This window comes from Lissotriton vulgaris, chromosome 11 (assembly GCF_964263255.1).
Source record: "Lissotriton vulgaris chromosome 11, aLisVul1.2, whole genome shotgun sequence".
NCBI lineage: Eukaryota > Metazoa > Chordata > Amphibia > Caudata > Salamandridae > Lissotriton > Lissotriton vulgaris.
The window spans coordinates 997,171,747-997,196,070 of NC_141699.1; the positions used below are offsets into that span (position 1 = coordinate 997,171,747).

Below are 24,324 nucleotides of genomic sequence, written 5' to 3' on the forward strand. Positions count from 1 at the left end.
ATACAACACTAAACGAACCATAACCGGTGGGTGCACAGTAGCATGCTAATCTAATCACAATAAAGTGCTGCATCAGCTGGCCCTGAGTAGTAAGCGCTATATAAATCCAATTACAGTGCAATATTTGCTAACTGGTCAAAGTTCAGAGCTTCGAGATTTCCAAGCAGTGTGCGTGCATTAGTGATTTTGTCTGCCAATCAAGCTGGATACAGAAGTCTCCTAGCACTGTGAAAAAGGAGTTGCCAAACCTTTGGTACGGTTAGGGTTGGAGCTGCGAGATTTGGAGATGGAGAAGAAGGAACGTGTAATGCACTGTCTGAGTTTGCATTGGATGAGAAGTGATTTGTAGCATAGTGCTTGCACAATGTTGATGTGGTTTTGAGACCGCTTGGTGAACTTGTGCTGTTTTTCTTCCTGCTGTAGCCTGGTTGGTTGTTGAACGTCTTTTGCATTACAGTGCATTTTTTTGTGTAGTTTTATATAGCTCGAACTCGACCCAAATGTATTGGCGCGCTTTACATGAGCACCAGTTACATTACACAAGGACTCAATCATTCTTGGTAGGCGCGGGGAGATGGAGTGATTTGCCCAGAATCACAGGATGTTGAGCAGACACCGAGGCTCGAACCTGGTTCCCCAACTCCAAAGTGGGCAGCTCTGGGCCTAAGGCCACATCCTCTCCCCTTTCTCCAGTTCATTCTCAAATGTCCTGGCACGTGACTAAGATTCCATTTAAAAGAGCGGGAAGTTCATTTGCACCCCTCCTGAAGGATTGGAAAACCTAGAGATAGGTTAAAGAACAGAACGATGGCGTTTTCCTGCCTCCGTAGGGCGTCTCCTTCAGAGCTGTGCTTTCCAGCACTGGAAGGGCCTTCACTTTCAAGCAGGTTCAATGGCTCGAGCCTTCAGGCGCACGCAGTATCGGTTGCATCCGTCAATAGGTGAGGGCCTCGTCAGCTCGGCTAAGGTGGCTGTGAAGGGGAGACACCGGCACCACCATGCAACGTGCTCCATTGTGTCTGACCTGGTTTTGCCGTCCTTCAAACGCGGCGGGCGCGAGGGTGTGGTCGGCTTCCGCGTGAGACGTCACGTGCCCGGCAGTCCTACTTAAAGTGGGGCTCTTCAAAAGATTGCTATTCCTCCGAAGAGAAAATTGAACTGCGCCACACAGGACTTGGAGGCATTTTCATCAAATTAAAAACGGTACATGAATTCTTATTTTATATATATATATATATATATATATATATATATATATATTTTTAAATGTATTTATATAAATTATTTTAGCATCGTCTAGCGTGCAAGTTCCTTGAGTTTCGAAACACGTTCAGATCTGGATATATATTTTAAAGTCGCAGGATATCTGTGTGCCCCCTTGTTTGTAGGTTTGAATTTAATGATGTTTGCAGGTAAGGTTGTCACTTTCCTCAAAGAAAAATACCTTCCATTTGTATGTATTTTGAGGACTCTGGAAGGGACGAAGAGATGGTATTTATTTGGCAGTTTGTGTAAAATTCCGTTTTCTCTTAAAAAAACAGCAATTCTTCCTCTGTTTGCTTTAAAAGCCAATTTAGGGAAAATCTAGACAGCATTGCTATTGTTTTGAAGTGTTTCTATCTTGTATTTGCTCTTTTTAGTTTATGTCCCTAAGCGTGAAAAAACGCATTTCCGTGATTTTCCTGACTTTTTTTTTACTGGTCTTGGCGTTAAAGGTGGCCAGGCCGGTAAAATACTAGCCTGGTGCAAACCTATAAATGCATATATTAACAAATTACTGCATGTGTGAAGCATGGATCAGTTATAGCTGCAGTAATCAGTCCCATTTTTTATTGTTCTTTGATATTGTAATTACTTTTATTAATATTAATCTTCCGATAAATAAATCCGCAATACAAAATCCATGTCTGAAAAGATTATAAATTCGGTTTGAGTTGTCCAGTATTTAAATTGTGAGTCATAATCTGCTTTAACAGCCGATCTGCAGTTTAAGCTTCCTTAGTGCTTTCCACTGGAGTTCTCTTCTAAATCGTGGCAGGGTCCCCTCAGCATTTCATCTTTCCCGGGTAGATAAATTCAGTGTCATTGACTAGGCGGAACTGTCGGCTGTTACTTGCAGTGCAGAAAGGTGCTGTTTAAAACAAGTAATTATGTAAAGTTGCTCGTGCTGCCTTTTTGTTTATAATTATAATAAACCCCTTCCTCCCCCGATGGTTGGGTTACATGGCTCCTCTGCGTCTCAAAGTGATAAGATTTGTCAATTTCCTCCGCTGTCATCAATCAATCAGAGGAAGGGGCAATGGAGCAAAGAGACTGCAGCGTTTTTCGAGGAAATAAGATTTGTTGTACAAGCAAAAAATAATAACAAATGGTTATTAAAATGCAAAGCTGGAGGTCGAACGATATGCCAGAAATGTTCACATGTGAATTTGCTGTTTTCAGGCATTTTGAAGAAATGTCCATAGTGCTTAGATTGTTAGCGTGGCCAGAAAATGGATTTTGCGAAAGGATTTTGTCTGAATCATGTAACAGCAAGCATTGGCAAAGTCAACAGGTATCATCTTTAGAACCTATTGGCTATGCAAATGGTTTTAGCAATATGTTACTGTGTGTACATTGCATATTTAGCATAGGTAAATATTTTGGGGCTTATTTATGAGAAATTAATGAAGTGGGGTGCAACAAATTTACAGCATTGCGTCACATATCTGTTCCTTTCCCTGCACTAAAAGTCGTAAACGAAAAAACAAGGGAACCCTACTCACAACGGAGCCTGGGTAAGTAAGTATTATAAGAAAAACAATGACTCCTGTGGAATGGTTACTTATTAATGTAATCAAGAGGAGGCGAAAATCCGCATGTATAGGCAGGGTTAAGGTGAGATATCAAATAGAAAAAACAGGCCAAAAACACAGATTAGATTTTTCCAAAAAAACCAAAAAAACTGTATTTAAATACAGTGAAGGCAATTATTACACTAAATATCAAAGGTTATTTACAGTTGTGTAATGTGTCCCAAGTGAAACTATGAACCCAAAAACATAGAAATAGCGTTTGTGACACAGTATGTGACAAGGTTTCAAAATAAAGTTTTTGTATCCAAAAAAGCGACCACTCTCATTTTTCACAATACATAACATCTATGTAATTATAGAATGTCAGTTTCAGTAGTTCCCTTTTCTTAGTTGTCGACGGCGTTTCGACCCTAATAAGGATGTAGGGTCTCTTCAGGACCTACAGTTTGGTGGGACATCTGATTGTCGAATTGCTAGAGTATTAGTGCTGTGAGTGAAGAACCATGTGCAGGTGAATTTAAAATATGTTTACTCACTAGGAAACCAGGCTGTCCTCTTTATTGTACTGCTGGGAAAAGTGAACTACTGAAACTGACATATACATGCAAATTTTCGCCTCCTCTTGATTACATTAATAAGTATCTATTCCACAGGAGCCATTGTTTTTCCCTGCACTGGTTCACAAACTGCTGCCATGCGCTGATGGAGGCACCCTTGCACCATGGAGCAAGGATGCCTGCGTCGTGGGAAGATTGGTTTGTGCAGGAAGGGAAACCTTCCTGCACAAAAACAATCACTTGAGGTGATTTCCTCTTCCAATGCGTGCTATATAGCATGCTGTAGAATGCAGCACACATTGAAAGCGGAAAAAACGAGGAGAAATTAAAACATTTCCCCTTGTTGTGCCTCGCTACGCCTCCCCCCGGGGAACCTTCCTGCACAAAAACAATCACTTGAGGTGATTTCCTCTTCCAATCCGTGCTATATAGCGTGCTGTAGAATACAGCACACATTGAAAGCCGAAAAAATGAGGAGAAATTAAAACATTTCCCCTTGTTGCGCCTCGCTACGGCCCCCCCGCCCCTGGGGGGGGCGTAGCATTTTGACGCATTTCCAGGTTCATGATTGAGCATAAATCTGGAAATGCATCAGTGAACATGGGTGTTGCGTGGGGACACCGACAGCAACACCCATGTCAGCCCCTAACACACACCGTGTTGCATGAAACGGGGTGATATTTCCAAGCACACATGAAGCCACACAGGCTTTAAGTGTGCTTGCAAATTTCACGCAACGTGACACACAGACGGTGCAAGGGGCTCGTAACTAAGCCCCTTTGAGTGTGTTAACATTTGTAAATTCTCTGGGGCAGATTTACAAGCCCCTTGCGCCACTTTTGTGTCACTTTTAACATGGGAAAAGTGACGCTAAAATGGCGCAAGGGGCTTGTAAATCTGCCCTCTTAGCTTTAGTGCAATTTTGCATTGGAATTGGAATTTCCTTTACTAAGTATTAGCAAGGCCAAGAGGTCTCAACTCTAAAAGGCTGAGCTATTGTGTTTTCCAATGCTTGTATGGTACATGTGAGCTGAGTCAATTTCAGGTGTTCAGGTGAGTTCTGACTGAGGGATGGTGTTCATCAAAGTGAATGATTGAGAGCTGTGGGGCCGAGACTGAAGGTACTGTGAGTCAGTGGGCCATGTTCAGCTTACATGCAAATTCAATACTTGCCTTTATACTCTGCACAAATTCCGATGGCCACATATGTACCGTTTGGAATTACCAGCTCAAATTATTTATTAACCACTTGCGTGCTCAAGACGGCCCCCGGCCGTTCTACGTCATGCTGGGTGTGTGCTCAGGGCAGCCGGCGGCGTCCGTACGCCGCCGATTCCCCAGCGCGGCTCGAATTCCGCGCCTGCGCTGGAGAATTAATTAGAGGGCGGAGTTCGGACGGCCCATGGCTGTCCTGCGCACACGCCCAGCGTGACATAGGAGGGCCGTTGGCCGTCCTGAGCACGCAAGGGGTTATGCCCCCTAATTAAATCCCCGCACCGCGGCGAAATTATCACCGCAGGGAAGGAGTTAAAAAGTCATTGATGTTACTCATTTATATCAAACTGCCAATAAGCATTCAAAAAGCTGATAGGTCTGTCTTGTTTTAGCATATGTTTGTTGTGTGATAGGTCTGACTGTAGTTGCAGAAACCTCACAAAAAGGCAGCTAAATGCCTGTCTGGAAGCATGCTGTGTAAACCACTGTATTGTAGTTCACATGTTTCAAGCCCCCCCCCCCCCCCCCCCCCCGCCGCCCCCCCCCAGCAGTGGTTTCTTCATGGGAGCAGAGGAGCGCTACCCCCCCATTTTATTTTTCCTGATTTCTGCCGAATGGAGAGGGCGGGCGGGGCCAGTGGGTCATTGCTGCTTGTTGGCAGCAATGACAAGTGGCCCCTTCATTATGAATTGGACGTCGGTTTGCCCGATTACATTATTACGGCCAAATAGACATGCGTAATTCAATCTGCCCAATCCGGCTGTCATAGACAGCTGAGTTGGAGAGCAGGCACAGCCCTTCAGTGCGCTGAGGCAGCCTGCTTCAGCCAATCCAGACACTTCTCTCATGGATCATGAGAGAAGTTTCTGGATTGGTTAAGGAGCTGTGGGACCTCACACTGGAGGAGTCTGTAGCCGGGGCCAGAGAACACAGAGGATGTGTGGCAGACTAAGGTAAGTGAACTTTTTTTTTTTCATTTTAAAATGTTATTTGTATGTTTTTTTTAATTGTATTTATGTTGTTATTCTATTGATGTCGACTCACCATTTTTGTGGGTCACCAACCACCACTGGACCGCCCACTTTTTTTTAAATCTGACATATAGCACTTTGTCCCACAATTGAATTTTGCCCACAGACTGCAAAAGGCTGTTTCATCGGAGACACTTTACAATTGTGATGTTATAAAACTGTGGAGTTCTTGGAGTCAAATCTAAAACTTGTTTAGCAAAAAGAAGCAATGACCACTTTGCTCCTCTGCGGAACTCACTCTGCAATGTCTCTGGGAGGGCAGGAGCACAGGGTGTTATGCATCCGCCTCAGAGTGTGAAGTCATGCCGTTCAGTGAAAAAAACACAGAGTGCCTGACTTCCTCTATTGTGACACCCTGGCCTTAATTGTAGGTCCCGGGTTTTTTGGTACGACAGTGCTCCTTAAGAAGTGGGGCTGCAGAATGTGTTCTTTGGCAAGTTTCATCCAAAAGTAATGCAGGTCATTTGCTCCTGAAGAAACATCCTCAGCTTCTCTGGGATTTAAGTACAAACGGCAGGGGTGTAGCTATCAATAGTACAGCAGGTGCAGTGGCACCATAGGCCAGGGCTGTAAGCAGTCGCGGCTGCCCCCGCGAATCAGCAGTGGGGTGGGGGGGAGAAAATGAAATAAAAAAATTCCCTTACCAGCCGGCTGCCGCCACTCATCCGTCCTCTTCCTGGGTTCTGTTGGAGCAGGAAGAAGAATAGGCTCCCCTAAGCAAATCACAACACTGCAATGCATTGTTGTGATTGGTCTGAGTGCCATGGTTTGCGCATGCGCATTTAGGAGAGTGCCAACTCTCCTCCTTCCTGCGCAGCCTAGCACCGCCCCACAAACTGCCCCAGCACAGGAAAATTAAATAATAATAACATCTTGCTACTATCATTTTATTTACATTTTTTTGTTGTGCTGAAAAAAGGCAGCAGGCGAGGCTCCTCCGCCTTAGCTGAAGAGCCACCCCTGTCTGTGAGGGACACACAGCATCGCAAATATAGCTGACTTTTACTGCCATGACGTTTTCCTTGCTTGTGCAAGGGCCAACTGCAAATTTTCTGCATCAATGGTAAAGGAGAAAATTTGAGCGAGAAAAAGCAATGGGCAGAAGGGTGGTGGAGGCAATATGGTGGGTGGGGTTGTGGAATCATGGTAGAGGTGGTGGTTAAGCAACTGGAGCATTGAAGAAACACAAAAATGGTGGGGCAGAAGCAACATGGAGAGTACAGGTTGGGGAAGCAACATGTAGGATGGGTAGAGAAGCAAACTAACAGGGAGAAAGAGCAACTTGGAGTGCAAGGTAGGAAAAGTAAACAGGTATGAGCAATGAGAGCAGGCAGAGGAGAAGCACAAGGCCAAGAAAGAGAGTGGAACATGGAGCGAGGAAGAGAAGAACACTAGGGAGATGGCTGGAAAACACATCAACTCTTATGGAGTGTTTAAATAAAAAGAAAAAAGTAATATCTGAAAAATGAGCAGTGAAAGGACACACACAAATAATGCACGGATTACAGAAAGAATATCGATGAAACAAATATAGACTTACCAAAATATCGAGTAAAAAATATAAAATGCAAAAATATTGAATCCCTATCTCCAAACAGGTTAGTACAAAAATATCGAATCAAAAATATCATTGTAAAAAATATAGTTAGTCAAAATATCGAATTTTTTTAAATGTCTTAAAAGTAATTGAAAATGAATGAAATAATAAATATAATTAACTTAAACACACTTAAAATACTTAAATAACCTTAAAATTAATAAATAATTAATGTAACTTAAAAAAACAATTTATTTTTTAATACATATATATATATAAACATAATATTAATAAAAAATAAACAATATTTTTACCGTAGGATAGCGGGAGGGTTAAATTTACTATTACCACTCCAGTGAGTGCAACAGTAGAGAAAACACTGGATAGCGTAGCAGTAAAAATTACTATTCCCACTCCAGTGAGTGCAACAGTAGGGAAAGCGTTGGATAGCGTAGGGGTAAAAATGACTATTTCCACTCCAGTGAGTGCAACAGTAGGGAAAGCGTTGGATAGCGTAGGGGTAAAAATTACTATTCCCACTCCAGAGAGTGCAACAGTAGGAAAAGCGTTGGATAGCGGGAGGGTAAAAATTACTATTCTCACTCCAGAGAGTGCAACAGTAAGGAAAGCGTTGGATAGTGTAGGGGTAAAAATGACTATTTCCACTCCAGTGAGTGCAACAGTAGGGAAAGCGTTGGATAGCGTAGGGGTAAAAATTACTATTCCCACTCCAGAGAGTGCAACAGTAGGAAAAGCGTTGGATAGCGGGAGGATAAAAATTACTATTCTCACTCCAGAGAGTGCAACAGTAGGGAAAGCGTTGGATAGCGTAGGGGTAAAAATTATTATTCCCACGCCAGTGAGTGTAACAGTAGGGAAAGCGTTGGATAGCGGGAAGGTAAAAATTACTATTCCCACTCCAGAGAGTGCAACAGTAGGGAAAGCGTTGGATAGCGTAGGCATAACATTTACTATTCCCACTCCAGTGAGTGCAACAGTAGGGAAAGCATTGGATAGCGGGAGGGTAAAAATTACTATTCCCACTCCAGAGAGTGCAACAGTAGGGAAAGCGTTGGATAGCGTAGAGGTATAAATTACGATTCCCACTCCAGTGAGTGCAACAGTAGGGAAAGCATTGGATAGCGGGACGGTAAAAATTACTATTCCCACTCCAGTGAGTGCAACAGTAGGGAAAGCGTTGGATAGCGGGAGGGTAAAATTTACTATTCCCACTCCAGGGAGTGCAATAGTAGGGAAAGTGTTGGATAGCGTAGGGGTAAAAATTACTATCCCACTCCAGTGAGTGCAACAGGAGGGAAAGCGTTGGATTGCGTAGGGGTAGAAATTACTATTCCCACTTCAGAGAGTGCAACAGTAGGGAAATGGTTGGATAGCGGGAGGGTAAAAATTATTATTCCCACTCCAGAGAGTGCAACAGTAGGGAAATGGTTGGATAGCGGGAGGGTAAAAATTACTATCCCCACTCCAGAGAGTGCAACAGTAGGGAAAGCGTTGGATAGCGTAGGCATAAAATTTACTATTCCCACTCCAGTGAGTGCAACAGTAGGGAAAGCATTAAATAGCGGGAGGGTAAAAATTACTATTCCCACTCCAGAGAGTGCAACAGTAGGGAAAGTAAATACTTCATTTATGAATAAAAATAAATTAAATATTAATACCAATTACAAATTAATTAAAAGTAATTAACAATTTTATATAATATAACAATTAATCAATTAAAAAACAAATACAAATTAATTATTAAAAATAAATACCTATTAATACAAATTAATTACCAATTAACAATTAATTAATTAACAATTAAAAAATAATTAAAAATTAAAACAAAAAATACCAATAAATAAATAAAAAAATGTTATTAATTACAATTAAATTACTTCCCACCCTATTCCCCTATAACCCCACAACCCGCAACAGGAAATAAATTAATAAAATTAACATCATTATCAATTAATCAATTAATAAAAATTAATTACCAATGATATTTTAATTAATTACCAATTAAAAATGTAATTAACAATTAATTCAATTTAAATACCAATAAATAAATACAAATATTTCATTAATTATAATTAAGTTACTTCCCACCATAATCCCCTATAAACCCACAACCCGCTACAGAAAATAAATTAATAGAAATAACATATTTATCAATTAATCGATTAATTAAAATTAATTACCAATTATATTTGAATTAATTACCAATTAAAAATGTAATTAACAATTCAAAATAAATACCAATAAATAAATTAAAATATTTAATTAATTATAAATAAATTACTTCCCACCCTATTCCCCTATAAACCCACAACCCGCTACAGAAAATAAATTAATAAAATTAACATAATTATCAATTAATTAATTAAAAATAATTACCAATTATATTTTAATGAATTACCAATTAAAAATTAATTAACAATTAATTCAAAATAAATACCAATAAATAAATTAACATATGTAATTAATTATAATTAAATTACTTCCCACCCTATTCCCTTATAAACCCACAACCTGCTACAGAATTATATTACGCAAAAATTAAATACCATAAAATTAATTCATTAAAATAAATTATAAAATAAATATACACTTTCCACACATATACTAGCATAAAAAACACTTTAAAAAATTGGATATTACTTACCTCAAATTCGATATTTTTGTTGTCTATATTCTGTCCATTCAATATTTTTGTTGTCTATATTCTGTCCATTCGATATTTTGTCCATTCTATATTTTTGAATTCGATATTACTGCTATTCTATTCAATATTTTTGTAGTCTATATTCTGTCCATTCGATATTGTGTCCATTCTATATTTTTAATTCGATATTAATGCAAATCGATATTTTAAACTCGATATTTTGACTGTATACCTAATACACCAATGCTCCAGGGGAGGGCCAAGCACAAGAAGAGGAAGGAAAGCTAAAATAATCCATTCACAGAAGGGCCAAGCAGCGGACTGTTTCTAAGCTGTAGTGTTGCGCTCTAGTGTTTACGTTGCGTAATGACGTAGAACGCTAGGAGCGCAGCGGCCATTTTGCGGCGAGTATTGCACGGCCGCTGACCGAGTCGGAGCGTCAACCCGGCGCTCTCCGAGCGTGAATAAATACTCAAAACGCACACGACTTGTCCGCCTCATCTGTACCCCAATCGCCTCACTACAAATTGGCGACGAGGCTGGGGCGGCGGACACGCCCTTTGTTGATGCATGAACACACGCGGCGGAATAACATCGGAGAGCGCGGCAGGGGGCCCGCGACCGGCAATCAACGCGGGAAGCGGAGCGTGGTACCAGCGCTGTCCAAGCAGCTGGCTAGCCCCTACTGATGGGGAACAGCGGGAGAGCACAGTGAGTCTATGGCACCCCCCCCACACAGCGGAGACAGCAGTGTGCTGCACCTTTAAGAGTGTGAGCTTCCCAAGCCCCAGGGGCAGGGAGAGGACACAGAAAAAGGCACTGCAGGACCCTGTCCCACAGAGCAGGAGGCCATAGCGCATTCCAGCCCACACCCAAGGCAGAGTGGCAGAAACAAGCAGCAGAACCGCAGCAACGCCACTTCCCAGTAGAGGGGGCCAAACCAGGGCACCACGCTACACGTGCCGGCACGGCAACTTCCACAGGGCAATGGTGCAGAGCGGACCCAGACAACGCCACCTTGTTGGCCGCAAACCACCAGGAAAAAAAACAAAGTAAGGGTGGCAGAGCCGGAACAGAGAGAGCGGTGTCCCTGCAGCTGAGAGGCCCATGACACTAGTCAGAAGGGAGCGAGGACTGGCACAAGCAGCAGGGGAGTGGAGGTGATCCAGCGAAGCACCACCCAGGCGAGGCTACACCAAGAGCCCCACTATCGACGGGCCAACCGCACGCCAGACACCAAGTAGACCCCACCCTGGCGCACAGAGGACAAGGTGGAGCGGGTGAGATCCTCGCGGCTCAAGAAGAGGCAGCGGGCCCGCAAGAACAAAGCGCACCAGGGAGCCCCCCACACAGAGCGGACGACACACCATCAAGATGGCGAGCAACTATATGTGCCCAAACCTTCTCCCTCACAAACCCAGTCCCCTTTCTACCTAAACTAGGGGAACCAACCATGAAATGGAAAGATTGGAAGTCGTATTTCCTGCACCATCTGTCGGCATTAGAGGACGAAGGCGGCGAAGTCTTACCCAGCAAGCGGAGGAAGAAGATCTTACTGCACAACTTAGGTCATGAGGGCATAAGAGTATACATGAATTTGGTAAAAAAGACCAGACCTCAGGACGATGAGGACATGTTCCAATACGCCATAGAGGACCTGGACGGCCATTATCAACCAGTGGTGTGCATCGCGATAGACCGCTTCCACTTCTTTCAACGGAAACAGATCAAGGGCAAATCAGTGGATGACTATGTAGCAACTTTAAAGAGATTGCCGGTCACCTGGAAGTTCGGAGGGCTCCACGATGACTTCATACGGGACCAAATCATCGTGCATATGGTGGGTCAGTGGAGAGGCTCCTCTCAAGGAGATAGTGGCCATGGTCAAAAAGGCGGAACTCTCAAAGCGGTGTGCAGAAGCCGCCAAAAAGGACAATGCAAATAAAGCCACAGTGAGCAAGGTCACAGAAGCCACCCCCCAGGAGCGGAAGCAGCCGCTTACAGGAAGCTCTCGGCAGCCCAAGAAATACACACCCAAGACGGCCGCAAACCAGAAGCCCCAAGGAGAGGACAGGAACAGTTGCTACAGGTGTGGCAATAGAACACATGCAGCCACCAACAAACGATGCCTAGCCTTTAGAGCCAAATGCCTATACTGTAGGATCATGGGACACTTCGAGAAACTCTGTAGGCGCAAATCCAAGAAAACGTCGATCAGGTATGTGGGGCAAGAATCAGAGGCAGAAGAAGGATGCGGCGAAGACGACGATGGCAGTGTGCTGTGCATAGACGACCAAGTCTTAGGCACAGACTGCTCCCGACCACGTAAGCCGCTGTGCGAACTCACCATAGGAGGGGTCCAAGTAGCAATGGTCGCTGACTCAGGTTCTCCATACACAATCATACAATGCAGCATTTGGGACAGAGACTTCGCACGGACCATTGGCACACATCTTCTGGCCCGGACATCCATCCAGTTACTTTCACATTAGAGCCCATTCCCATGGTGGGGTACCGTCCCCTGCAGTTTGAATTTAAAGGCCGCACAGCGGAAAGTAAACTACGTGGCGGAGAAAGGACCCTCAGTCCTAGGATGGGTGGTTCAAGGAGAGAACTTGGAATCCAACTAAACCCAGGAGGAACAACGCAACTCCTGATGATGAGCCCTGCACAGGCATACGAAGCGGATCGTGGAAGACTGAATTCCCGACAGTCTTTGGAGGCACCATCGGCAAGCTGACGAAGTTCACCCACAAAATATGCCTCAAGGAAGGAGCTAAACGAGTGAGCCACAGAGTACGGAACATTCCCTTTCAGAGTAGGGAGGCAGTGCAGCAAGAATTGCAACGCCAAGAAGACAATGGAGTGATTGAGCTGAATGAGAGAGCAGAGTGGCTAGCACCCCTGGTCGTAGCCAGGAAACCTAACGGAAAGGTACGCCTGTGCATTGACTTGCGTGAACATCTTGGTAGACAAGTTCCCGTTGCCTAGGATCAATGAAATGTTAGCCCCCAACTAAAGGCATCAAATGGTTCTCCACCATAGACCTAACCTCTGCTTATCACCAGATCGTACTACACCCAACGTGCAAGAAACAGACCTCGTTCATTAAGCCGTTTGGGTGCTATCAGTTCCGACGGATGCTGTTCAGTCCCGCATCAGCTGCAGCAGTCTTCCAGAAATTAATGCACAGGCTTTTCAGAGCCACAGAAGGGGTGCAGTATTTCCAAGACGACATCCTAGTCATGGGGATTACCAAAGCAGATCATGATGCCAAGCTCTCCACTGTGCTGCGCATACTAAGGCAAAATGGCCTCACCGCAGAATGGGACAAGTGCAAGTTCAGAGTGACATCGGTCACATACCTGGGCCACAAAACAAGTGGCAAAGGAATTGCACCTAAACAGCCAAATGCGAAGGCGATAAAGGACGTACCCACTCCCAAGAACAAGGACTACGTCCTTTCCTTCCTAGGGATGACGGAATTCTACAGCACGTTTGTGCCTCATTTAGCCACCAAAACACACAACTTGTGTCAGCTCCTAAAAGAGAAAACCGCTTTCACTTGGTCAGTGGCATCCCAGGAAGAATTCCAGCAAATCAAGGAAGACATCTGTGAAGCCGTACCTCTACACGGATTTGACCAACGGTGTTATCCATTCTCACCACAGATGCGAGTGACAGAGGGTTAGGGGCCGTTCTAATGCAGAATTCCGATGAGGGGGAAATGACAACAGTCAGCTTTGCGCCTCGATCCCTGGCTCCGAATGAAGAGAAATTCAGTGAGGTGGAGAAGGAGATACTGGCAGCTATATGGCAATGGAAAGATTCAGCCAATTCCTGTGGGGTTCCAGATTCGTACTCAGAACGGACCACAAGCCCTTAGTAAAAGTACTCACTTCCAGCGGACATGCAACAGCCACGCCTCGCATAGCGAAAATGACCCTGCGATTACTGGATTATGTGTATGATGTAGAATATATATCCCAGGCACCGAGAACAAAGTTGCCGACTTTCTCAGCAGGGCATCAACTATGGAAAACGCACCCACACCAACGTAAGACAACGATTACACCATAGCATTCACGGAGGACCAAGAGTCAGTCATAAGTGCACAAGAGTGGAGAACGGCATACGAAGAGGACAAAAGTCTCATAGCAGTCAAACGGTTCATAGCAACTGGATGGCCAGAGAAGAAACACTTGGACACTGAACAGCGGAAATTTTACGAAGTTCTGTAAGAGCTGTCAGTAGCGGACAACAAGAAATTCGTGCTGAGAGGTGACGAAGTAGTGCCCCCAGGCCGATTAGTAAAACGGTTAGTCACCATACTGCACGAAGGGCATCTAGGTATAGTGAAAATGAAACAGAGAGTCAAACAAACATACTGGTGGCCTGCACTCGACAGCCAGGTGGAAAGACACGTCAGAGAATGTGCACAGTGCTGCAATGCTGACAAAACACAGACTGCGATGCGACCCCCATTAGGGAAGTTCACCAACCCCGTAAATCCATGGGATGAGGTATCGGTGGACATATTGGGACCCATTTTAGATGAGCACAGTTTATGCAAGTATGCCATTGTGCTCGTCGAGCAGTATTCCAATTGGCCGGAAATTGAGATATGTGATACTGTGGACACAGACGCCGTCCTGGCCTTCCTCACTTCCACATTCCTAAGAGAAGGAATTCCACGAGTCATTACTTGTGACAATGGACCTCAATTTACGTCTGACAAATGCAACTCATTCATGAAACGGAATGGAATAAGGACTACACACACCCCTGTATATCATCCTGCCGGGAACGGCCTAGCAGAAAGATTCAATAGGGTCATCATGGGGTCGATCCAAGCTGCCATCAACGCAGGAAGAAACTGGGAGGCAGAACGCAAATGCACAATATGGGCCTACCGCATCACTCCCACCAAGACCGGTTATAGCCCATTCCAGATTTTGAGGGGCCGTGACCCATTCACCAGGGACAATGTGGCATGGAAACAACGCATGGTACAGAGCAAATGGTCACCAGTGGTGGTACGCAGCAATCTGTAAAAAGCTCAGAAGATCTACACGGACCACTACAACAGATGGCACAAGGTCAAGGAAACATTGCTGGAAAAAGGGGAATGGGTCAGAGTAAAACTTACTTAATTGAGGAGGAAGGGCAACAGCAAATACAGTATGCCCCTACAAGTACGAGAAGTTTACGCCAGGTCGGCCCTGTTAAGTGATGGGAAGATCTGGTCCCAAGACAGAATGTCCAAGTGTAACAAAGTGATGAAGTGGCCTGAGACAGGAGCTACACAACTGGAAGAAAGCAATGATGGGAACCTGGAGGAGGAAGACAATAATGAAGACCCAGATGCACCAAGTGGGGAAACAACCGGCATCGATGCAGCTGAGGCGAGCACCACCAGAAAACAAAAGAGTTCAGAAGACACTGGGCGGCAGGCACACGAAGAAGAACAAGGTGCGTGTGGCCGGGACATCAGTGACCCCCTACCGTAGACACCTAATGATGCCCTGCCCAGTGGCAGCAGAGATGCTAGGACACATACACCATTGAGACACACCCGCACAGGCAGGACCGTGGTAATGCCTAATAAGTATCGTGATTTCGACATGAACACATGAACCTTTTACATTTGGAACTAGAATAGTTAACATAATGTTAGTGTTGTAATTCTTTGCAGTGTTGTTAAAGGGGGAAATATGTAGTGTTACGCTCTTGTGTTTATGTCGCGTAATGACGTAGAATGCTAGGAGCCCAGCGGCCATTTTGCGGCGAGTATTGCAGTATTGTCAACCCGGCGCTCTCCGAGCGTGAATAAATACTCAAAACACACACGACGTGTCCGCCTCATCTGTACCCCAATCGCCTCACTACATAAGCCCACTGTAAACTAACAGTACTTCTTGCAACAGACAGCGCATGCACTTTCTAGTAGGTGAGACCGTAAAACGTACAGGGCCGGACTGGGAACCCAAAGCAAACATGGCAATTTTTTTCAGACCGTCCCCCATCCCTGGAGTTAGGGGTGCAAGCATGAAGCACTGCTTCTTAACAAAATCTTCACCGAGCACTGCTGCTTTTGTCACCGGGGGCATCACTGCAAAACCAGCCCCCATGCTTCCAGCCTCCCGGGCAAACACCCAATGCCCGCAATGGCCAGTACGGTCCTCAGAACGTGCATAATTAAATGTAACTCTAGTAGGGCGACTGTGATTCCATTTTTGTCTAGACACTGTTCTCTTTCACTACTCAATTAATTGATGTTTATATCACAGACATAGATCCCAAAATAATAGTTATTGTAAGATGCCATTTGGAGTTCAGAAGAATCCCAAACATAGCTGCATCTCTTTTTAAGGTCTGTGGTCACATCACATGGAGTGAGCACTGGAAGTGCTAATTTAAAAAAGGCTTCTGACACAGTTTTGGGATGACCGGTGTCTTAAATAGTTGAAGAGCTGGAGCAGTGGTAGTTTACCACCTAAGATGGGAGTAAATGGTTGTTTGTCAATGGAACTTTAAAGGAATATGTTGCTTTTGTTGACAGAGCACAACCCAATAACATAACAAAGCAACATTACAATGCTGCAAAACCATAACAAAGTGAAACAGAATAGAAGGAAACACAACAACTAAAGTAAAAGACAACATAAGAACACAATGCAATGATGGAACACAAAACACAACAGCACAAGAAAAAACACATTACAGCATCAAAAAAACAACACAACAAATATACACACATATTCTTGTGATATATTAACTCCTCCACAAATCTGATTTCTTAATATGAAAGTGACAGGTGTATGCACCAAACACTGCTTTAATTACCCCCAGGCCATATAATAGCACTAGTCTAAAATGTTTTGTGATCTGACCCCACATGTCTTGATTCCTAAAGTGAGTCCTACTGTGAGTGGTGAATAACAGACATCTAATAAGCTATTCTGTTATGCAGGGCTGTTGAATGAAAAGAAATGCTCCCAGGGCACATACAGTGTGGATAGGGTAAACGTAAAACTGAAGACAAGTGTTAAAACAATGCTGAGATGCCCAGAATAAAAGAGGCACACCTTTCATTGCAATAGCGCCTCACCAAAGACTTATAAAAGAGACAGAGCCACCCAATTATCCCTCGAGGACTGGGTACAATATTAACAAATCTACATAAATGTCCCCTAAGGAATTATTTCTCAATGATTTCTTGTTTATAAATGGTCACAATGAGTGAACGTATATTAAACAATACATGGGGTTCTTCTCAATTATTATTTATTCTGATCAAGATTCAGTATGGCAACAACAATACTACTGATATTTCAAATCTTATTGTAAGTAGTATATAACATCTTTTGCTTCATTTGCATGGTCAGACGACATACCATACATCACAGAATTTTCATAGAACATATGACTGTTTCAATGATAACACAAAGGTTCAATTGTAAGCAAATCAATGTTTAAGCGTCAACGTTTCGGTCCAATATTGGTTTAAACATTCCCCAGGACCATCCTCAGGACAAAAACGTTGCACATTCCTAATACTTCCAGCCGGAAGTATAAATTAGCCAAGCGGACCTCAATGTCCAGAAATTCGGAGCTGGTGTTCGCAGTAGTCGACCAAACTCAATACGGGATTTTCAATTATCCGAGCCTCTGTATCCTGAATTGTACACTAGAGTAGAGATAAAATGCTGCCGTCAAAGTCTGACCGATATTCTTCACCAAAGACTTGCTTGTTGCTGAGGGAAACATTTTATATTTTGTACAATGGTTGATATGATTGCGTGCACTGCTGAGGTCATTGGAAGACACCTTTATAAAACGTTCTCTTTTATGTCTGGCCCAGTTCTTCCACCCTTCTGGGGTTGGGTGTGGTCAGTTTTAGCTGATGTCACGTGCCTTCTCATTTTACCTAGTGTGAGGCATTTTGAATCAAAAGTCCCCTCCCCCAGTTACATAACAAACATGGAATGTACCCTTTGTTCTTCAGGGTAGTCTCTTATTGGAAAGAGGTCTATAGAGGGTGGACACTGAAAAATCCTAAAACTGAAGGCAAGTTTTAAAACATAACAGGGATGACCAGAACGGAAGAGGCACATCTTTTACTGTAGACGCGTGTTCACATGTGGTTCTTTTCTATAGAATGACACATTGTGCAACTTCTACACAAGTTATGCTGCTCTGTGAGATAGAAAGGACAATATTAATAAAATTGTGTAGTTGAGTGTCTTTGCAATACAAAACCATTATTATTTGAGAATTTGCTTTTCCTCTGCTGCATAATTTTGAAAAATCACAATATGGGCCGCCTTTACCACATAATTCCAGCGGCCCTGAAGGACACATCTGACAGCATATAAAATTAATAAATAAATAATTTCCTCGGGCAGGTGATATATGAGAGATACAGCCCCTCTCATACTTTGTTGTGCCACATTTTAAACACACAGATATTCGGTGTGTCTGTGAATAGTTGGCATTGTGTTTTATAGATGTGTGGGACTTCTTGATTTTCTGGGTGGTTTACTGTGTGTTGAAGGGAAAGATTTATTTTCAACACCTGCAACGGAGAGAATACCTTATGAATATTATAATATTAATTAGATATGAAAGGCAAACACTTTGCTCTTACTTAAGGTGGAAATAACCCTGTGAGGGCCTCATTATCAGTAACACGCCTATTAGCTCCGCCCGACCAGAGTTGAAATACCTAGAGTTCTAGTAACTGTTGAGGGGAGGGGGAGAGCAACAGGGATTGCAAGAGGAAAAGTAGAAACTTGAGTGTAGCCCTAGAAATGAGGAATCTGTAATCCGGGTTTCCACGGTTATTTCCCATTCAGGCCTGGTATTTCACTCAGAAATGTTGGCTGCTCTAAATTGCTAAAGTCTCTGGGTGAAATGTAATGTAATGTAAATGTAATTTGTACTTGTAAAGCGCACTAATTCCCCAACTGGGGTGTCCTGGCGCTGTAACACATACCGCTGTGGAACCCTTCCTGGCTTTTCCCTGTGAAATGTCCACTCCTGGGCACCCCCAAGGTGAAGCCAGGTATCCCAGCGCTTTTGGGGCCATTGTGGAGATTAAGCAAGCTATTGCCCAGAGTGGGACCCATCATTAGAATAGGCACCAAGGCTAGAATTATCAGGTCCGATGAAGTTGAGCCCAAGACCCGCTGATGCGGGAATTGAACCCTGGTCCCAGGCCAGACCTCTGCATCAGGGTCTGCGGCTCTAACCATTGAGCCACACTTCTCCACACCAGGTCTGTACATTTTTTTTAAGGGTGAGAAAAAAAACTTTATTTTTTCAGCAGAATAAACAAATAAACAATACGTTCCCTCCCCAAAATTGGCATCAAGGTATAGAAAATACATGTGTACGCAGTTCACCCCCCCAGCACGGCTCCAACAGTTGCAGATAGAACAGGAAATGCAAGAATCAGATCCACGGGATAAAGTGCAAGTACAGAAACTGACATAAGGAACATGTGCGTAGTCATCAGGGTAGTACCCCAGCCCCTACTCTCCCTCCCCATCCCCTGCCACCCCTTCCTCAGGTCCCGATTCCTCGGACGAGAACAATGCAGCACTAGTAGCATCAGAGTCGCTGTCAGTCGACCCCACCGCAGACATCACACGCCATGCAAGCAAGTCCTCCTGTAGCCGCTCATCCCTACGCGTATGCTGCATGTGCGTTTCTTCAGCCAATGTCCATTCCCCCACATCCCGAAGCCATAATGTCATATCTGGCGCCCTTTGTCCCATCCAGGTTATAGCCACCCGCCGTCTAGCCAGCACTAAGAGCAGCTGCAGCATTTTATATGACAGATTCCTCTTCTTAGGTTTGGGGACCAGGGCAAACAAGCAATGGATCGGGGACAGGTCAAGACGCAGTCCCGTGACCCTCCGGATGTAGGCTACCACTACCCTCCAGAAGTCCCCGACTAGTGGACACTCCCAAGCTAGATGGAGAAATCCGGCTCCTACCGAACCACACCGAGGACAGGCATCCGATTTATCCGCCGCGATGCGGCGCAGAGCAACTGGGGTTACGTAAGTACGGTGCATGAAATTAAAATGGATTAGTTTGAAACGTGCGTTACACGATACCTTCTTGGTGAGCGTCCCTATCCGCCCCCGCTGTCCGGGGTCCAAGGCAACCCCTAAATCTGCCTCCCACACCGCCCAGGACGGAGACACCGGAGGCGCCGAGTCGCATCTCATCGCTGTATATAAAAGCGTTATCAATCGCCGCCCCGCGCCGCACGATAGCAAGATATTCAAAGTATGGGACACCTGGGGCGCCTCAGGGAACTGTGGCCATGTCGCTCTCGCCAAGTCCCGCAGGCCGCCATAGTGAAGGTATTGGCCCCCAGTAAGACTGAAGGCCTCGACAGCTCTCTCCAGGGTCACAAAGGACTCGCCCGGATATAAGTCTGCCAATGTGTCGCAGCCGCCCTCACGCCATTCCCGAAACGACATGTGCTCTTCCATTAGAGCGACCGGTGCCAATATCCATATCGGCAGCTCCCTATGAAAAGGGGCCCGTCTCAGCACTCTTTCCACTACTCGCTGCCAGATCCCCGCAGTATGCCGCACAATATACGGCAGGTGGCCATCCGCTCCTCTGCCACGCATCAGAGCCAATTGCAATGCCCTCTCATCTGCGCTACCAGCCAGGAGTTGCAATTCCCAATTTTCCGCGCCCGCGAACCAGCGCGCAGCCGGTATAAGTTGGGCCGCGTAATAGTAGAGATCAAAGCGTCGGGCCTCCAAGCCCCCCTCCTCCCAGCGTCTGACCACCGTACGCAGCGCAATTCTGCTGCGTCTGCCTGCCCAGAGCAGGGAGGTAAGCATCGTATTAAGCTTGTTGAAAATTCGAGGAGGAAGAGGACAGAGGGTATTCTGTAGGATATACAATATTCTAGGCAGCATCACCATCTTTGAGACGGCCAATCGTCCCATGAGTGAGAGAGGAAGCGTATTCCAAAAGGACACAGATTGTTGTAGAGAACTGAGCACACGGTCGGCGTTGCGGGCCAGCAATTGTTCATCAGAGACAGCCACCTGAATACCCAAATAGCGGAAGGCCTCCATCTCCCACCGCAGCCCCAGGGGCGGGAAACCCACACGAGGGTCTTCACCGCATCCCGCAAGGGGAAAGATCAGGGATTTCTCAGGATTAAGACGCAGCCCAGAAGCTGCACCAAAGCGTTCCAAGTGGCGTAACAGGATCGGCAGCGACTCCCGCGGGGAGGTCAGGTAGAACAACGCATCGTCCGCATAAAGCGAAACCAGGTGTACCACATCCCCCACTCGCTCCGAGCCTGACCCTGGCCGTAGGCGCACTGTAAAGGATACGAATCCAAGTGCAGAAAAGGGGCCCCATCCCCGCTAACCGAAGCACCTCCAATAGGTACCCCCAGCTAACTGTATCGAAAGCTTTAGCCAGGTCTATCGATACCAGGACCTGAGGATCCTCCCTATCGCGCACCTCATGTAGAACGTGGTTCAGACGCCGGAGATTCATGGCGGTGTTGCGGGCCGGAATGAACCCGCACTGATCATAATGAACCAAGTGTGTCATATGTGGAGCCAGCCGGGTGGCCAAGATCTTAGTAAGAATTTTGGCGTCGGTATTGATTAAAGTGATCGGCCGGCAGGCCGCAGGATCACAGTCATCCCCACCCGGTTTCAGGAGCATGCAGACCTCACCCTGCTGCATGGTGGGCGGGAGCGCAGCTCGCACCATCGCTTCATGGTAAACCTGCAAGAGGTGGGGCGCGAGAGTGTCAACAAACGCCTGGTAAAACTCTGGGGGAAAACTGTCTCCACCCGGCGACTTAGCCTTCGGCAGGGCGGCCACCGCCACCTTGACCTCATGAAGCGTCACTGGAGTATCCATATCCTCAGCATCCTCTTTAGAGAGGGTCTGAAGAGGCAAATCCCGGAGGTACGGCTGATAGGACGCCTCTGTCACCAGGGGGTCAGCAGTATAGACCTTCTGCAGATGTGTGCGGAGCACCGCAAGAAGGTCCCGTTCCGAGTGTACTAGGACCCCAGCGGGATTTCTCAATGCAACAATCCGCGCAGGGGCAGATTCTCTTCGGAGAATCCATGCCAGCAATCGGCCCGACTTGTCCCCCTCACGGTGAAGGCGTTGGCGATATCGACCAAGAGTGAATCTATCTAGCCGGTCTAGGATATCATGGACGCCTTCTCGGGCTGTCCGCTCAGAGTCGATGTTCGACCCATCCGGGTCCAGTAAGGACTGGTAGTGGCCGAGGCGCTCCTCAGCACTCGCGAGGTCACGGAGCAGCTGTTTGCGAACTCCATATGTCAGACCCATACAAGCGCCCCGCACGACTGCCTTAAGGGCATCCCATTTGGTCGCAAAAGGGATATCACCCACTTCCCAGTTCAGGTCCAGATAATTACGCAGGGACGTCTCCACATGTTCCCGTCCCACCGGATCCTGCAGAAGATCCCCTGGCATCCGCCAGGTCCTTGGGCGGGAGGAGCGGTCCACCCACTGCACCGTGCATGTCACGGGCGAGTGGTCGGATAAGAACCGGGCCTGATGTGTGACCGATAAAACAAGGGATGCGCCAATGTTGGCCGCAAGGACCCTGTCGAGCCTGCTATGTGTGTTATGTGTGGGGGTATAGCAAGTGTAAAGCTTCAGTCCCGGATTGCCGAGTCGCCAGACATCCACAGCACCCAGATTCTCCAATTACCTCCCGGAGTTGTGCCGTCATCCGAGGTTTTGTACCCGCCTGGGGGGGATGCCTGTACAGCAGTGGATCCAGTACACAATTAAAATCTCCAAACCAGAGGAGGGGGGCATCTAGGTCCGTCGCTATAAGCTCCTGCAGGCCGGTAAAGAAACTCGGGTCATCTATGTTAGGTGCATAAGAGTTCACCAGCAGGAAGTCCCTCCCATCCAGTTTCACACGTATAAGAACATATCTGCCCTCAACATCAGCCTCAACATACTGGACTGCTAGGGGTACCCCCGGAGCCACCCAGATCAGGACCCCCCTAGCATAGGTAGAGAAGGAGGAATGGAACACCTGACCCCTCCATTTCCTTGCCAATTTAAGAGCACCCTCCTCATTCAAATGCGTTTCCTGCAGGCATGCCACTGATACTCCATGCCGACGAAGGAAGGATAGCACCCTATGCCGCTTGGAGCAAGTACACAGGCCACGCACGTTCCAAGTTAAAAATTTGAATCCCATAAGCGTCGGTCATGCCCATCCGGGCACCCAAGTCTAACTTCTGCAGACAACCTCCTAGGGGCACGAACAGTAGTACACACCATGCCAAAAACAAATACCCCCCACAACTCCCCCCAACCCCACAGTACCCGCAACCACCCAACCCCAGAAGCATTTCCCCCCCCCTCCCCCACCCATAAGGAGGAATGACTCAACAGGAAAACACACCATCCCGGTCATCCCACGCCAGTGCCTTCCAAAAACAGAAGGACTCAACACCCCATCAGAACCAGTCCCCCCCCCCACCCGCGAGCAAAAGGACAGCAACAACCAAGAATGCTACCCTGCCCTTCCCCTGCCAGTGCCAGGACGTGCACAGCCACCCCATACACCCCACGCACCCCACACTCACACACAACCAACCAAAACCACCCACCCTTTCCCCCAACTCCCCGAGGACACAATGTTCCAGGACAGTCTCTGGAAATGTTCATGAAAGTCAATACCAATGCTGGGCGACGGTACGCCATAAACTCCTGGACCTCTCACCACATCTCCTCGGCCAACATGGTGTCCATCCTCTGTTCAGCCCACCAACCAGTGTTCCCAGTGCCAGGCAGAGACAGCACCGGGCAGGCAAAAACCAGGAGGGGCGACCCACCCAACCTCCCAGGGCAACCACATTTTAACAAGACAGTACCTCATATCAGAGTTCACTCAGGCCGTGTTTCGGAGAGGGCGGTTTCCGGTATCACCGGGGGAGCAGAGTGTACCTCCAGCAAGGTTTCCTGCAAGGTATCCGGGACCAGGATCTCCCCAGGTGCAGTGGCCTCAGGTGACTCCGGAGCGGCCCCCGCCGTCGATGGTCTCACGTGGAGCGCCCCATCCTCGCCTACGGTAATCCGGGGCTCGGGAGAACCCCGGGATCCAGACCTGCGTCTCCCTCTGCCTCGCCGGCGCCTCGGGGGCCGGGTCCCCCAGGTCTCGCGGGGGCCACCCCGCTCACCAGGAGGTAGGTCGTCTCCCCGTATCTCGAGCCACTCCCACACTTCCGCCGGGGACTCAAAGAAGTGAGCGCGTCCTTGGGAGAGCACCTTGAGTTTGGCCGGGTAAAGGAGCATGTATTGTAGCTTCATGTCCCAAAGTTTCTGCATGACCCCCAGGTAGGACTTCCGCTGCTCCTGCACCTGTTGAGTATAGTCGGGGTAGATGGAAATACGACTATTTTCAATGGTGATGGACTCCATTTCTCTGGCGGTCCGCAAAATACAATCACGATCCTTATAA

The 24,324-nt window shown here is 46.4% G+C and overlaps 1 protein-coding gene across 1 annotated transcript in view; it reads left to right on the top strand.

Annotated features, from left to right (window-relative positions):
- Positions 1–1,101: 1,101 nt before the first annotated feature.
- The window catches only part of APOD (apolipoprotein D), an 86,404-nt gene continuing 63,181 nt past the window's right edge, over positions 1,102–24,324 (top strand). Inside the window, exon 1 of the mRNA XM_086944917.1 lies at positions 1,102–1,203. The gene's annotated coding sequence lies outside the window, so the exon portion shown is untranslated. The remainder of the gene's footprint in view (positions 1,204–24,324) is intronic.